Genomic DNA, 17,383 nt, shown 5'->3' on the forward strand with positions numbered 1-17,383 from the left:
ACAGAGAAACAAAAGAGAACAAGAGGAAAACATGGATATTAAACCATATGTTATTAGAAACCAAAGGGTCAATGAAGAATTCAAAGCTGAAATAGAAAAAATACCGTGAGACAAAAGAAAATGAAAGCAAAACCACACAAAATTTAAGGTAAACATCAAAACCAGTGCTAAGAGGGGAGTTTATAGTGATACATTCCTTCCTCAAAAAAGAAGAACAATCACAAATAAACAATTTAACCTACCAGCTGAATGAACTAGAAAAGGAAGAACAAAAAACCCCAAAAGGCGTCAGCAGGAAGGAAATCATAAAGATTGTGGAGGAAATAAATAAAATAGAGGTTCCAAAGACCATAGGAAAAAAATCAACCAAACCAAAGGCTAGTTTTTTGAAAAAGTAAGAAAAATCGAAAAACCTCTGGCCAAACTCAAAGAGAAGAAAATAAAGAGAGCACAACTTAGCAAAATAAGAAAGGAGAATGAAGAAATTGCAACAACTACAATAGAAATACAGAATATCATACGAGAATTTTATGAAAAACTCCATGGAACCAAACTGGATAACCTGGAGAAGATGGACAATTTTCTGAAAACATACAGCTCACCAAGACTGAATCAAGAAGAAACTGACCCCTTGAACAAACAGATCAGTAGAAATGAAATAAAAATAACAATATAAAACCTCCGTACAAATAACAGTCTAATATCGGATGGCTTCACTGTGGAATTCTATCAAACATACAAAGAAGGACTCATACCAGTACTTCTCAAACGTTTCCAGAAGATTGAAAAGGAAGGAATACTCCCAAAGTCATTCTATGAAGCCACAATCACCCTGATACCACAACCAGGCAAAGACACTACGAAAAAAGAGAATTATAAGCCAATATCACTGATGAGATTTGATGCCAAAATCCTCACCAAAATAGTAGCAAATTGAATCCAAAAACACATATAAAAGATTGTACATCATAAACAAAAGGGGTTCATCCCAGGGACACAGGGGAGGTTCAACATATGCAAATCAATCAATGTAATGCATGACATCAACAAGAGAATTGGCCTAAACCACATGATCATCTCAATAGATGCACGGAAAACATTTGATAAAATTCAGCACCCATGTATGATAAAAACGCTGACCAAAGTGGGCATAGAGGGAACATATCTCAACATCATAAAGCTATATATATCAAACGTACAGCCAACATAGCACTTAACAGTGAGAAAGTCAAAATCTTCCCACTAAAATCTGGGACAAGACAAGGTTGCACACTATCACCACTCCTACTCAACATCTTCTTGGAAGTACTAGCCACAGCAATCAAACAAGACAGAGAAGGAAAAGGGATCCAAATTGGAAAGGAAGAGGTAAAATTCTCACTATACGCAGAAGACATGTTACTATATATAGAAAACCCTACAAGTTCCACACAAAAAATTCTACAGATGATGAAAGAATTCTTCAAGGTAGCAGACTACAAGTTTCAGATTCAAAAATCGGTGGCATTTCTTTACGCTACCAATTAAGATAATACTATAGAGCTACAGTCAATATGACATCACTGTATTGGTACAAAAACAGACATATAGGCCAATGGAACAGAATAGAGAGCCGAGATATGAACCCACAACATTTTTGTCAATTAATCTTTGACAAAGGAGGCAAGAATGTACAATGGAATAGAGACAGTCTGTTCAGCAAATGGTGTTGTGAAAGCTGGACAGCAGCATGTAAGTCAATGAAGCTAGAACACTCCCTTACACCAGACACAAAAATAAACTCACAATGGATCAAAAACTTAAACATAAGACAAGATACAATAAACCTCCTAGAGGAAAATAAAGGCAAAACATTATCTGACATACATCTCAAAAATTTTCTCTTAGAAGAAATAAAAATAAGAAGAAATAAATGAGACCTAATGAAACTTGCAAGCCTCTACACAGTATGCAAAGCAGAAGTAAAACAAAAACACAACCTACGGAATGGGAGAAAAATTTTGCAAATGAAACTTACAAAGGCTTTATCTCCAGAATATATAAGCAGCTCATCCAACTAAATAAGGAAAAACAAACATTCCAATCCAAAAATGGGCAGAAGACCTAAACAAGCAATTCTCCAAGGAAGACATACAGATAATCAGCAGGCACATCAAAAAATACTCAATATCACTGATTATCAGAGAAATGCAAATCAAAACTACAATGAGGTAACACCTCACACCAGTCAGAATGGCTATCATTCAAAAATCCACAAATGACCAATGCTTGACAGGCTGTGGAGAATAGGGAACCCTCCTACACTGCTGGTGGGAATGCAGTTTGGTGCAGCCACTCTGGAAAACAGGATGGAGATTCCTCAAAAGCCTAGGAATACACTTATCTTATGACCCAGGAATCCCAATCCTGGGCATAAATCCAGAAGGAACCCTTCTTCAGGATGACACCTGCACCCCAATGTTCATAGCCAGCACTATTTACAATTACCAAGACTTGGAAACAGCCTAAACGTCCATCAAAATATGACTGGATAAAAAAGGGGCAGTATATTTTTAAAATGGAATACTACTCAGCCATATAAACCGACAACATAATGCCATTTTCAGCGATGTGAATGCTCCTGGAGAATGTCATTCTAAGCGAAGTAAGCCAGAAAGAGAAAGAAAAATACCATATGTGATCACTTATATGTGAATTCTAAAAACAAAATGAAACAAAACAAAACATGCATAGACAAAACAGAAAGAAACTCGCAGACATATAGTACAAGGTTTTCGTTGCCAAGGGTGCAGGGGTTGGGAAGAGATAGACTGGGAAGCCAATATTGTAGAATAGATAAAAGAGATTTTATTTTATAACTCAGGGAAATATATAAAAGATCTTATGGCAGCTCACAGAGAAAAAAATGTGACAAGAAATATATATATGTTCATTGTAACTGAAAAATTTTGGTCTTCAATGGAATTTGTGACAACTTTGTAAAATGATTGTAAATCAATAAAAAAAGTTATAAAAAGGAAAAACATGATCCTAAATATTACAGGCATAAATAAAATTAGAGAGAATAAAATGACGAAAAACAGTAGTAAAACCAAAGTTTTTTGGTTTTTCATTTTTTTTAAGATAATCAAAATCAAAAAACCTATTGCCAGGTGCATCATGAAGAAAAGAGAGATGCTCCAAAGCAATAAAGTAAGAAATAAAAGAAGAGAAACAACAATTGTTACCTCAGATATACAAAAAAGGGATCATTTTGTGAAAAGTTTTATGCCAATAATCTGGACAACTTAGATGAAATAGACAAATGTCTAGAAAGAAACAGAGATAAGGAGAAACAAATAAATTGAACAAACTGATTAGTAGAAGAAAGATAGAATCTGCATTTTAAAAAATCGTTAAATACAAGTGCAGAGTTAAACAGCTCGTGTGGAGAACTGTACCAAAATACAAATCAGAACTTAACACTTCAAACTGTTCAAAAATATTGAAGATGAGGGAAACTCCCAAATTAATTCTATGAAGCTTTCATCACCCTGATAGCAAAGCCAACAAACAAAGTACGGGCAAAGGGAACTTCAAGTCAATATCTTTGATTGATATAGATGCAAAAATTCTACAAAATATTATTATCAAACTACATCCATCAATACATAAAATGAATCATACACCATGATCAAATTGGATTCATAACACTGTCACAAGGGAGGTTCAACATACAAAAATCAATCAGTTTCATACAACATATTAACAAAAGAAAAAGGGAAACAATGTGGTCACCCCAATAAACCCATAAAAATCATTTCAGAAAATTCAACATTTATTCATTAAATCAACAACAACAACAACAACAACAACAACAACAACAGTTACAATAGAAACCTCTTACCAAAGTAGGATACAGGAAACATATCTCAACATAACAAAAGTCATTTATTACAGACCCACAGACAACATAATTTGCAAAGGTGAAAAAATGAAAGCCAAATTAAGGAATAAGACAAGGATGCCCACTCTCACCATTTCTATTAAACACAGTATGGGAAGTCTTAGCAACAGCAATCGGACAAGAAAAATAGTTATTCGGGTTGGATTGAAAGAAGTAAAACTGTTATTATTTTAGATGACATGATAATCTATATAGAGAACCCTAAAGTTTCTCCACACAAAAACAACTACATCTAATAAATACATTTATCAAAGTAGCATGATTCATGATTAATATACAAAAACTCACATTTATTTACACAAACTATGAAATATTCCATAATTTTAAAAAATCCATATGAAATCACATCAAAAAAAGGAAAACCTATGTATAAACCAATATAATAAAATCTATAAGGCAGTGATAAAGAAATTTGAAGATGATGCAAAGAAATGGAAAGAAATCTCATGGTCTTATTTTAGAGGAATTAATATTTTTACAATATACATACTACAAAAGATGTCTACAGTTATAAAGTTATTCAGATAGAACTACATGATATTTTCCAAAAAACTAAAACATTTCTAACATTTGTATGGAACTGTAAAAGAACCAGAACTGCAAAAAAAATTGAGAAAAAGAACAAAGTTGGAGGCATAACCCTCCCTGCTCTCAGACTATATTATGAAAATACAGTAATCAAAACAGCACAATACTGGAAAACAAACAAACATGTATATCACTGGAACAGAACATAGAGGCAGAAATAAGACATCACACCTATGGTCAATTAACCTATGACAAAGGAAATAAAAGTATACAATGCCTAAAAGACAGTCTTCAGCAAGTGATGTTGAGAAAGCTAGGCAGCTTCATGGAAATCAATGAAATTAGAACACTCCCTCACACTGTACAAAAATAAACTCAAAACGTTTTAAAGATCTGAATCTAATACATGGCAGAATAAAACTCCTAGAAGCTAACATAGGCAAAACAAGACATAAATAGTAGCAAAATTTTCTTATGTCACTCTCCCAAGCTGAAAACTATAAAACCAAAATAAACAAATAGGTCCTAATTAAACTAAAAACTTCTACACAGCAAAATAAACAAAATGTAAAGATAAACTTCCAAATGGGAGAAAATACTTGGAAACAATGCTATCAACAAGAGGCTAATTTCTAAAATGCACAAATGGTTCATACTACTCCATTTCAAAAATTTACAAACAACTCAACGAGAAAATGAGCAGAAGACAATTCTTTAAAGAAGACACACAGATGACAAACAGGAACATAAAAACATGCTCACATTACTAATCATTATACAAAGGCAAGACAAAAATTAAATAATGTTTTACCTCACACTGATGAGAAGGGCTGTCATCAAAATGTCTACAAGTAATGAATGCTGGGGAGGTTGTGGAGGAAAAGGAACTCTCCTACACTGTTGGTGGGAATGAAAATTGGTGCCACTACTTTGTAAACAGTATGGAAGTTCCTTTAAAAAACAAAATAGACCAATCTTATGACCCAGCAATCCCACTCCTGGGCATGTAAAACATATAAAACCCGAAGACAAAGAATCCTAGAGTAAAACATAAGAAGTACACTCTGACATTGGACTTAATTGGATTCTACAAATGTCTCCTCTGTCAAGGGAAGCAGAAGCAAAACTAAAGAAATATGATTGTATCACTCTAAACAGATTTACACTGCAGAGGAAATGATCAATAAAATGAAGTCAACCAAAAGAATGGGAGGATATATTTGCAAGTGATATTTTCCAATCAAGTGTTAATATCCAAAATATATGGCAAACTCATACCCCACAACAACAACAAAAAAGACCAAACAATCCAATTAAAAAAAAGTCCATAGGAACTGAATAGATAGATCTGACTCAATTTTCCGAAGAAAACATACAGTTGGCTAAATGATGCATGAAAATATGTTCAGAGTTATAAATTATTAGGAAAGTAATAAACCAAAAATGAGACAAGACCTCACACTTGTCAGAAGGCTCTCATCAAAAGAAAAGAAATAGATGTTGGTGGAGAAAAAGGAACACTGTGGACACTGTTGATAGGAATGCAAAATATTGATTCCATTGTATATATACATCATATTTTCTTCATCCACCTTTCTGAGAAGGGATTTTGTGTTTGTAGGCCCCATTCTGAAGGCTCTAGAGATTAAGCCCATAGGCTGAACTGATAAACAAGCTGTTAGTAATGTCACATATCCATGCTGGATTACAAATTGCCTACTCAATATATCCATTATGGATGGCTGCATAGCCAATGATGGGTAAGATCCTCAGAGGATGACAACCTAAGACAGGCACAGCAGGCTGGATAAGAGACGGCCTATATAATGAAGTTCATGTCGGACTTTAAAACAATCCTTGATCATTTAACATCCTCTGCTTACTGCAGGAGCATGGGGACATAAATAGCTTCAGATCATTAACATTGTTATAACTTAGATGATATGTGAGGCATTGTGCATATGATATATAAACCCTTTTTCTAAGAATCAATAAATAGAGAACAGCTTCACTTCTCTACACACATTGTTTGTGTGTATATGATATCATGCCACTGACAGAGATAATTTAATTTGTTGGGAGAATCATAAAATGATGTTGTATTATATACAAGGCTCTTTCTGAACCTATTGAGAAGATTATGTGATTTTTATTTCTCATTCTATTAGTGTGTCATGTCACCTTTATTGATTGGAACATTTTGAGGTATCCTTAAACCCAGGGATAAATCCCTTTACTCATTGTTTATGATACATTAAATGTGTTGTTGAATTCATTTCGCTTGTTTTTTGTTGAGAATATTGGCACATACGTTCATCAGGGATATTATTCTATACTTTGCATATAATGTCCTTTCTAGCTTTGTTTTGCAAATAAAGCTGGCATCATAAATCCAGTTTGGAATCTTTCACCCCTTCAAATTCAAGATTTGGAGAAGAAATGTTGAAAAATTTTCTTCAAATGTATGACAGAATTCACTAGTAAATTCATCTTGTAAATATTTTCTGTTTTGGGAGGTTTGGATTACTGATTTGCTCATACACACTTTTGCTCTATTTAAATTTCTAATTTGTTCTTGATTCAGTATTGGAAGACACATGTTTCTGGGAATTTGTCTTTTGTTCTCAGTCATTCAAATTTTTGGTTAGTGCTAATTTCTTCTGATCCTATATATCTCTATAACATCAGTGATAATATCTTCTCTTTTATTTCTAATTTTATTTGAGGCTTTATTTTATTATCCAAACTAAACTTATGTCCACTTTAAGTTTAAGAAAAACAGACTTAGTTTTTTTTTTATCATTTCCAATGTTTCTCTTGTTATTTGCCTTACTGTGATTCATTCAATTTTCTTCCTTATTCTTTCTTTTTCCTCCCAGATTCTTGAGGTGTAAAGTCAAGTATTGTGAATCTTTGTATTTCTTTTATTATTTATTTACTTATTTAATTTGCTTATTTAGTTATTTATTCATTTATTTATGATTGAAGTACTGCCATTGACAATGTGTCAGTCTGTGGTGTATAGCACAGTGTCCCAGTTCATGCATATATTTTTTGTTCCTAAATGTTACTTCACTATATTTAACATAATGCCCTTTGTCATACAAAAAAAAATTTTGAAATAATCTAATTTTATATATAGTGTATAACATTTATAGACCTACATCTCCCAAATGTATCCACTCCCAGCAACTTTCCGCAGGAAACGTTAGAATATTTAGTAGATATGAGAGTGTGTTTCAGTTTTGTAGATGAAATTATAGTGCCCTCATCGAACATTTTTTTTAAGGTTCCATATATGTCATGTCATGTATTATTTTTCTTTCTTTTTCTGGCTTACTTCAATTCGAATGACACTTTTTGGGGAAACACATGTTGCTGTAAATGTCATTGTTTTATCATTTTTTATGGCAGAGTATTATTCTGATGTATAAATATGCCACAACTCCTGTATCTTGTCATTTGTTGATGGACAATTAAGTTGCTTCCATGTCGTGGGTGTTGTATATAGCACTGCTATAAAAATTGGGGTGCAGGTGTGTTTTTGAATTAGGGTTCTCTTTGATATATACCCAGAAGTGGGATTACTGGATTGTACGTTTTCTATTTTTAGTCTTTTGTGGCATCCCCATCCTGTTTTCCACAATGACTGCACCAAACAACATTCTTACCAACTGTTTAGGAGGGCTCCCTTTCTCCACAGCTTCCCCAGCATTTATTGTTTGTGGACTTTTGAATGATGGCCATTCTGACTATTGAGAGGTGATACTTCATTACAGTTTTGATTTGCATTTCTCTGATAATTAATGATAGTGAGCATTTTTTTTTCATATATCTATTTGGGATTTGTATCTCTTTATTGGAGAATTGCTTATTTAAGGTTTCTGCCCATTTTCAGATTTTTTCTTTTTATTATTAGGTTGTATGAACTCTTTATATTTTGGAAATTAAGCCTTTGCTAGTTGCATCACTTATAAATATTTTCTTTCATCTTGTAGGTTGTCATTTTGATTTGTTTATGGCTCCCTTGCTGTGCAAATGCTTATAAGATTAATTAGGTCCAATTTATTAATTTTGCTCTTGTATCCATTACCTGGGTAGTCTGTTGTAGGAGATCATCGCTGAGATTTATCTCAGAATGTTTTGCCTATGTTTTCTTCTAGGAGATTTACTGTGTCTTGCCTTAAATTTAAGTCTTCAAACCATTTTGAGTTTATTCTTTTGTATGGAGTGAAGGAGTGTTCTAAATTTTATTGCTCTGCATTATGCTATCTAGTTTTCCCAACACCAGTTGGTGAAGAGATGGTCTTTTCTGTTTCATATTCTTGGCTACTTTGTCAAAAATTATTTCAACATAGGCCTGTAGATTTATTCATAGGCTCTGTATTCTGTTCGATTGGTCCATATGCCTGTTTCTGTTCCAATATCATGTCAGTTTGATTATTGTAGCTCTACAATAGTGTATGGAGATGAGGCTGGTTATACCTCCAACCTCTTTCTCTTTCTTCAATATTGCTTTGGAAATTATGGATATTTACTGATTCTATATAAATCTTAGGATCATCCATTCTAGTCCTATAAAGAAATGTTTAGTGTAATTTGATAGGAACTCGCATTAATTTTGTAGATTGCCTTGGGCAGTATGGCCATTTTAACATTGATTCTTCCATTACAAGAACATTGGGTATCTTTTCAATTCTTCAAACCTTTTTTATATTTCCTCAGTCAATGTTTTCTAGTTCTCCATGTATAAGTCATTCACCTCCTTGGTCAGATTTATTCCTAAGCATTTTATACTTTTATGTGAAGTTATAAAAGTGGTTGTTCCCATACTTTGTTTTCCTGTTGATCCACTGGTAGTGTAAAGGCATGCAATTGATTTTTGTACATTATTCTGGCTACCTTGCCAAGTTCCTTTATTAGCCTAAGTAATATTTTTGTGAGGCTTTTACAGTTTCCTATGTATAGTGTCATGCCAGCATACCGTGACAATTTTACCTCTTCTTTTCCAGTCTGAATCTTTTTATTTTTTTTCTTGCCTGATCATTGTGGCCTGGACTTCCAAGACTATATTGAATAGAAATTGTGAGAATGGGCAACCTTGCCTTGTCTCTGATTTTTGTGGGAAGGGTTTCAGTTTTTCAGCACTGAGTATTTTGCTGGCTATATGTTTGCCTTAAATAGCTTTCATTATGTTGAGATATGGTCCCTCTATGCCCACTGGGATAAGAATTTTTATTGCAAATAGGTGTTAAATTTTATCAAATGCTTTTTCTGCATCTACTGAGATGATCATCTTGTTTTTGTCCTCTCTTTTTATGATATGGTGTATCACAATTGATTGATTGATTTGCATATGTTAAACCACCCTTGTGTTCCTGGGATGAACATAACTTGATCGTGGTGTATGATCTTTTTTTACATGCTGTTGGATTCTGTTTGTTAATAATTTCTTAAGGACTTTTACATCTAAGTTTATCAATGATATTGTCCTATAATTTTCTTTTAGGGTAGTGTCTTTGTCTGGTTTTGATATCAGGTTGATGTTGGCCTTATGGTGTGAGTTTGGGAGTACTCTCTCCATATCAGTCTTTTGGAAGAGTTTGAGGAGGACTGGTATGGATTTTTCTTTGTATGTTTTGTCAAATTTCCCAGTGAAGCCATTTGGATGTAAAATTTTGTTTGCAGAGATTTTTTTTTTATTTTATTGATAATTCTATTCCATTTCTGGTGTTCTGTCTGTTCATATGGTCAATTTCTTCTTGATGCAATATTGGTGGGCTGAATGTTTCCAGAAACTTCTCCGTTTCTTCTAGGTTATCCAGTTTGTTTCCATACACTTTTTCATGGTAGTCCCTTATAAAATTTTGCAAATTTGTTCTACTCTTTGTAGTTTCTCCATTTTCATTTCATATATATCTTGTGTTCTCTCTCTTTTCTTGTTAGTGAGCCTGTCCAGAGTTTTGTCAATTTTGTTTCTTATTTCAAAATATAGTTTGATTTTTTTTCTATTTTTTAATCTTTATATGAATTCTTTCATCCTTGATCATTATTATTTCCCTCTTTCTGCTGACTTTTGGTTTTGTTTTCTCTTCTTTTCATGATTATTTTACATACAACATTAGATTATTTATTTGAAATTGCTCTTCTACTTTAAGGAGGGCCTTGTCACTATGAACTTCCCACTTAAGCCTGCTTTAAGTGTATTCCATAGACTTTGTGTAGTGTTTTTGTCATTTTTCTCAAGATAGTTTTTACTTTCTTCTTTAACTTCATCACCCCCCCTTTTTTTAGTATCATGTTGTTTAATCTACATGGTGTCATTTTTTCCTCCCTGGTTTTTCTGTGATTTATTTCTAGTTTCATGGTTTTATATTCAGAAAAAATGCTTGAAATAATTTTTATCTTCTTAAATTTTTTGAGGCTTCCTCTGTGCCTGAGTACATAATCTTTCCTAGAAAATGTTCCATGTGCACTGGAAAAGAATGCATATTCTGTTTTGGGGAGATGTACTGTTTTGAATATATCCACCAAGTCCTAATATTTTATTTTATCTTTTAGTATCTTTGTTCCCATTTTAATTTTCTATCTGAAAGACAACTCCAATGATGGTAATGGGGTGTTATAGTCTCCTACTATGATTGTGTTCCCATCAATTTCTCCCTTTTTATCTATTAGTATTTGCTTTATGTATTTAGGTGCTCCAAAATTGAGTGCATATATCTTAAAAGGCATAATACCCTCATTTTTTATTGATCGTTTAATCATTACATCATGTCATTGTTTATCTTTCTCTATGGCCTTTGTTTTAAAGTCTATTTTGTGTGAAACCTGTACTGCTCGACCTGCTTTCTTGTCATGTCTGTTTGCATGGAATATATTTTTCCATCCTCTTTCAATTGATGTGTGTTCTTCTCCCTAAAGTAGGTCTATTGTATGCTTCATAATGTAGGGTCTTGTTATATTATCGCATCTGACAATATATATCTTTTGACTGAAGCACTTACTCCATTAAGTTTTATGATAATTATTTATAGACAGGTGTTTATTTCATTTTGAACTTCATTTTCCAGTTGCTTTGGTATTTCCTTTTTGTTCATTTCTTTTTCTTTTTGTGGATTGATAATTTTCTTTTATTAACTTGGTTTCTTTTTGGGTTTGTGACTTCATTGGAAGCTTTGACTTATGGTTACTTTTTTTTTTTGTATGTATATGGATGCATTACTATATCTGTTTAATTTAACTGATAGTAATACAAACTCTAACCCATCCTACAGAGAACAGAAACAAGAATACTGTCTATTGTCCTGTTTCAATCTCTGAACCTTAAAAATTTTGATGTCCTGTTTTGCAAAGTCATGTTTATTCTGTTGTAAGTCATTGTAGCTATTGCCTTTCTAGTTATGCCTTTCTCCTTTCTATAGCATTCTGCTTCTTTTGAATTTAGAGTAGATCTTTCATTATTTTTTTCTGTTGATAGTTTCTTTTAGTATTTGCTTGTGTGGAATTTATTTATCTCTCCTTCTATTCTAATGGATAGCCTTGCTTGATAAAGTATCTTAAATTACAGCTTTCTTTCATTCAGGACTTTGAATATGTGTTGCCACTGCCTTCTGCCTGCTGCATTTGTGTAGGAAACGTGTTTACAAATATTATGTATATAATTATATATATATGTAAAGAATACCTAGAAATGAAGTTAACAAATAAGGTGAAAACCTATACATTAAAAAAATACAAAACATTGATGAAGGAAATTAAAACTGATCCAAAGAAGTGAAAAGATCTCTTATGTTAATGATGTGAAACAATATGGTTAAAACAACCATACTACACAAAGCAATCTACATTTAGTGTGATTCATATCAAAATACCCGTGAGAATTTTCAATTAAATAGAACAAATAATTTCTAAATTTATATGTAACCACAAAGATCAAGAGTTGCCAATATAATTTTGAAAAAAGTATTTAATCTAATAGTGTAAGTTTCTCTGATCTTAAACAGTACTACAAACTTTAGTAATTAAAAAACATGATACTGGCTCAAAAACAGATGCCAATGAATAGAATAGTATACAGCAAGCAGATATAATCCCTCACACCTATGATCAATTAACCCATTAAAAAGGAAGCAAGAGTATAAAATGAAAAAAGGCATTCTCCTGAATAAGCAGTGCTGGGAACATAGAACTCGTAAAAGATAGATTAGGATATTTCCTCATATTGCATACAATCCATGAGCACAGAATACCATTCTATTTACTTTGTTTACTTTTATTTCTTTCACCTGTAATTAATAGATTTTTGTTTAGATCTTCTATTTTACTTATTAAATTTATTCCTATTTTATTCTTTTTGATATAATTGTACACACAATTGTTTTCCTAATTCATCTTTGTGATAAATTGTTGTTAGTATATAAAAGTGCAACTGATTTTTGTATATTGACTTTGTATTCTGCAAGTTTATTATGTTGGTTCATTATTTCTAACCGTCACTTGTGGACTCTATGAAGTTTTCTATCTATGTATAATTATGTCATCTGTAAAAGTTTTACTTCTTTTTTACAAGTTTGATGCCTTTTATGATTTTTATTGAGTAGTTGTTCTGGCTAGGACTTCTAGTATTGTAATTTAGGACTTGTGAGAATGAGCTAATTTTTCTTATTACTGGTCCAGAGGAAAACCTTCCTGTATGTGAACATTGAGCTTGATGTTAGTCATGGTTTATTTCAAATATGGCTTTTATTATGTTTAGTTACATTCTACCTAGAGCAAAATTGTTAAGAATTTTTTCATAAAAAAGTTAAGTTCTGTCAATAAATTTCCTACATCTATTGAGATTATTATTTTTGTATTCTTTGTTTTTTAAAGGATGGTATCACATTTATTGATTTGTGTATGTTAAATAATATTTATGAATCAGAACTAAATCCCACTTAACTATAGTTTATCATACATATAATATGTCATATATTCAGGTTGCTAATATTTACTTAGAATTGAATATACATATACTGAAGGAAAAAGTTACATTGTAGCTTGAGTGTAGATTTATTTATTTAGAAATTTTATCTCTCATTTTGTATATGGCTTATGTTTAATGGAATTTATTTCTAAATAAAAAATATAACTTTTGGTAGAACTAGATTTACTACAGTTTACTGATATAGAACATAGTTATTACTTACAATTAGAGCACAAAGTACTTGCCTTAAATGCCACTTTATACTAAGAATGTCAACTGTTTCAGGACTGAGAAGCAAACTGCTTCCTAAAATGTATTTAACTGGTCTTTTCTACGCCAAACCACATATACTGTTGTTTGCTTGTTTGTTTGTTTTCCACTTAATGGAGGCACTGGGTATGGAACCCAGGATCTTGTGCATAAGTTTAATTGTGAACATCATTTTGGAACACTTAACAGGAGCCACAAGGGTATGGATTATAAAGATGACTAGAAAATTTATTCCTTCTAAGGACTGAAAAATGTCTGAGTGAAAGAATGGCTAAAATAAACATTTGTAAGTATACAATAAGATTTTCTCTTTTGTAATTTTAAACTAGAATATTAAATTACATTTGTTTTACATATAATACTGAATTACAATTAAAAAAATTCCCCCTTTTGGGATTTCTTATATTTGATTGATTATTTTAATCTAATTTTATTTTATAAATATTTACCATTTATTTATAAACATACCAAATGAAACAATATTTATTCTGCTCATTTTTTGAATATAGAGCTACTTAATGTAAAGCACACAGATAAATAACTACTTCCATATCCAAATCAAATTATGTTTAATTTTAATTACAAATGATAATGAAACAGTTATAACTTTTTTACAGGTTTTAAACACATTTCAATGAAAATTCCAAAACTTTAAAATTAGTTTATTTATTTAGTGCATTATTTATACTCTGTTCACCAATCTGGTATAAATTTGGGTACAAAAGGAAGGAGATTGGTTTTATTTCATACACCCCAAATTTAAATTATTTACAAAGATTTTGTGGGAATAATATTTGCAGATCATACTATAAAAATAAACATCCTATAGGTTTCATTTTAACTGGATCAATGAGAAGTAAGCACTGGCTGAATGTTACACTTGGGTTGCTAGGAGACCACTCATTTTGTGATGTCACAGTTACTCAGGTTGAGAACCACTGTGATGGCCTAGCAGTTTATGTGTGCAGGCCTGCCAAAGCAGCATTTGAAGCTGCAGTGCTCAAAATCATGCAGTTTAGAAAAGGAGCTGTAGAAAAATTTGTTTGAAATGGCTAATTTTTTTCAGAAATTCAAGATGTGTCTCCTAAATATGGACCAACGGATTCAGGAAAGTCCAGTAGATCTCTATTATGTGATCAAACATTCTCTGGGGGCTTGGACATGAGGTCTATGATTGAAGAAAATGCTTTTCAGACTTTGTGTGAAGAATCCTTGATAAAAAGACCATGTTACACACATTGTGTCTCTGAACCAGATGAAGATAATGATATTCGTTCTCTGATATTTCCAAGAAAACTCTGGAAAATGGTTGGGAGTGACCAATTTCAATCCATCTGGTGGGATGATAATGGAACTTCATTAGTGATCAATGAAGATGTCTTTAAGAAGGAAGTTTTGGAAAGAAAGGCCCCTTTCAGAATATTTGAAATAGGAAGTATGAAAAGTTTAGTTAGACAGCTTAAACTTTATGGGTTTAGTAAAGTGCAGCAGAATTTTCAAAGATCTGCTTCTCTAGCTGACTTCTTGGCAGAAGAAAAAGAAGTCTCTGTTTTAAGCAATGTATTCGGAAATTTTGTCAGCACTTCTTAAATTATATATAAAATTTTATTTCATACATCAATCAATGGTAATATAAATGTAAAATTAGATTTTGAAAATTGTATAAAACTAAAAAGGCTAAAATACTTTATTTTATCTAAAAAATGAGGACAGTGCGTTAAGTATTCAAGATTATGAGAAACTTTGCTAGCAACTATGAGTCTTATCAAAATGTAAATAAAGGTAGTAAAGCTGCTTTTTAAAAGGAGCATTCACCGGTAATGCAAATGCTAACGTTTTAAATTTGATGACAATAATATTTAAAAGTGTATTTTCCAAATAAGGAATTTCAAAAAATAGTCAGCAATGTTCACATTTTGATGATATTATCTTTGTATAGTAAGCATGAAATATGAAGTTTTATAGAGTAGGATTATTTTAGTGTTGTATATTGTTTGAAACTATTACTAAAATCTTTCTCCTTTGTTTGTAGCTGCAGTTCTATCATAATCCAATTTTTCAATGAGGCTGTCCCCAGCTTTTAGTGAGAATAAAAAGAAGAGTTGGGATTAAAAATGCTTCTTTGGTATCTTCATTGGCTCAAGATTTCAAAAAGAAGCACTATAAAGCAGGGGTAATGTCGATAATCATAATTCTGTTTTTGTGGCTGACACTAGAGGAGAAAGTGCATTTTTACCTTCTGCAAATTTAAACATGCCTCTAATAAGAAAGCCCTCTAGTAGCCACATAATTGGTGATACAAGTATCCCGATGAGAGGTGATTTTTCTCCTGTATCATCAATGTCAGTTTGACCACCAGAACAAATTGCAGTGGATCAACGTGCTATTTTAAATCATTTGACCACTTTCCATTGGCACTCGCAAAGCAGCTACACTGAAGCAAATAGACGTGTTGTGAATTTCATTGCAAAACAAATTCTACTTCTCATTACAGCAACATATCTCCCATACAGAGCAATTATCTTGGACTGATGGTTGATCCTTCTACTTTTCCAAATAGATATCAAAACGTATCGGCCAATGAAGGTCCTTTTTCTAAGCTTCAACCAGAGAGCAACCCACGGTTTCCAGTGCCAGTGATAGCTGATATATCAGCTACCTCTCATTCACGGCCAACTCATTAGCCAACTTCAGGTTATGAACGTCACCCTAATTACAAATGATCTGCCAGGGGACTACCAGATTATGCAGGATAACAAAGATTAAAATTGAATTTGGCAAATGTCAACAAATATCGGCAATTTTCTTATTTGAACAATAAACGTACATGTGTACCTTTATATTCCTAGTTTTTTAAAAATACTTAAGAGTAAAGTGGGAGACTAAGTTACCATTTAAAAAAGGAAGAGATATTTGATTGATATGATCATGTGATAGAACAATATGGGAGTAAATTTGAATAATTTCTTGTAAGGAAGAAGAGAAAATGGAAGAATTGGGACAAGACTAAAAGATGTAGAGAGGGAAAAGTACTAACTGGCTTCTGGTTCATCCTGGAAAGTATTAATAGTGTTGTTAGGATACGTTGGAACACGAGATAAATGCAGGAACCGGCCCAGGTATCATGGTCTCTATTATGTCGTCCCTGGAATCATAAATTTCACATGATGTAGTCTCAGATGGAACATTCAGCATGTGGTAGAATATAAGAAGTAATTTTACCTATGGTCTTCTTTGTGCTCTTCTCAAAGCATTCCAATTGTTGCTTTCATTTCCTCCCCTCAAGATTCTACACTATATTTTCTGGTGAATATTTTATGTTGCTTTTATGTTGCAGCCAAAGACAAGCTTACATCCTTAGAGTGGCACTTAATGCCTTTCCAACTCTAAGCCAACAAACTCAGCATAGTTTAGTCATTTATTTATAGATCTGGCATCTGGCTACCTTGGCATATCTTTATGTTTCACTGTATCTGGAGATACATCCAGGAAAATGCTTGTCAAATATGTTAACTCCAAACTCACAGATTTTGCTCCAGCTCATCCTTGGACTTAGGATATCCTCCTTTTACTTACTTAGACTTTCCCAGTCTCAGCACAGAAACCACCTCCTCCAGATGTTTTCTGTCTATCCCCCTTTCCTGTCTAACTTGAGTACCAGCACAGTAAGC

General features: G+C 32.5%; 1 pseudogene; it reads left to right on the plus strand.

Moving 5' to 3' along the window:
* The first annotated feature begins 5,328 nt into the window (after positions 1-5,328).
* LOC135320344 (heat shock transcription factor, Y-linked-like) lies at positions 5,329-16,409 on the plus strand (annotated as a pseudogene).
* Positions 16,410-17,383: the final 974 nt, after the last annotated feature.

This window comes from Camelus dromedarius, chromosome Y, assembly GCF_036321535.1.
Source record: "Camelus dromedarius isolate mCamDro1 chromosome Y, mCamDro1.pat, whole genome shotgun sequence".
NCBI classification, from domain to species: domain Eukaryota; kingdom Metazoa; phylum Chordata; class Mammalia; order Artiodactyla; family Camelidae; genus Camelus; species Camelus dromedarius.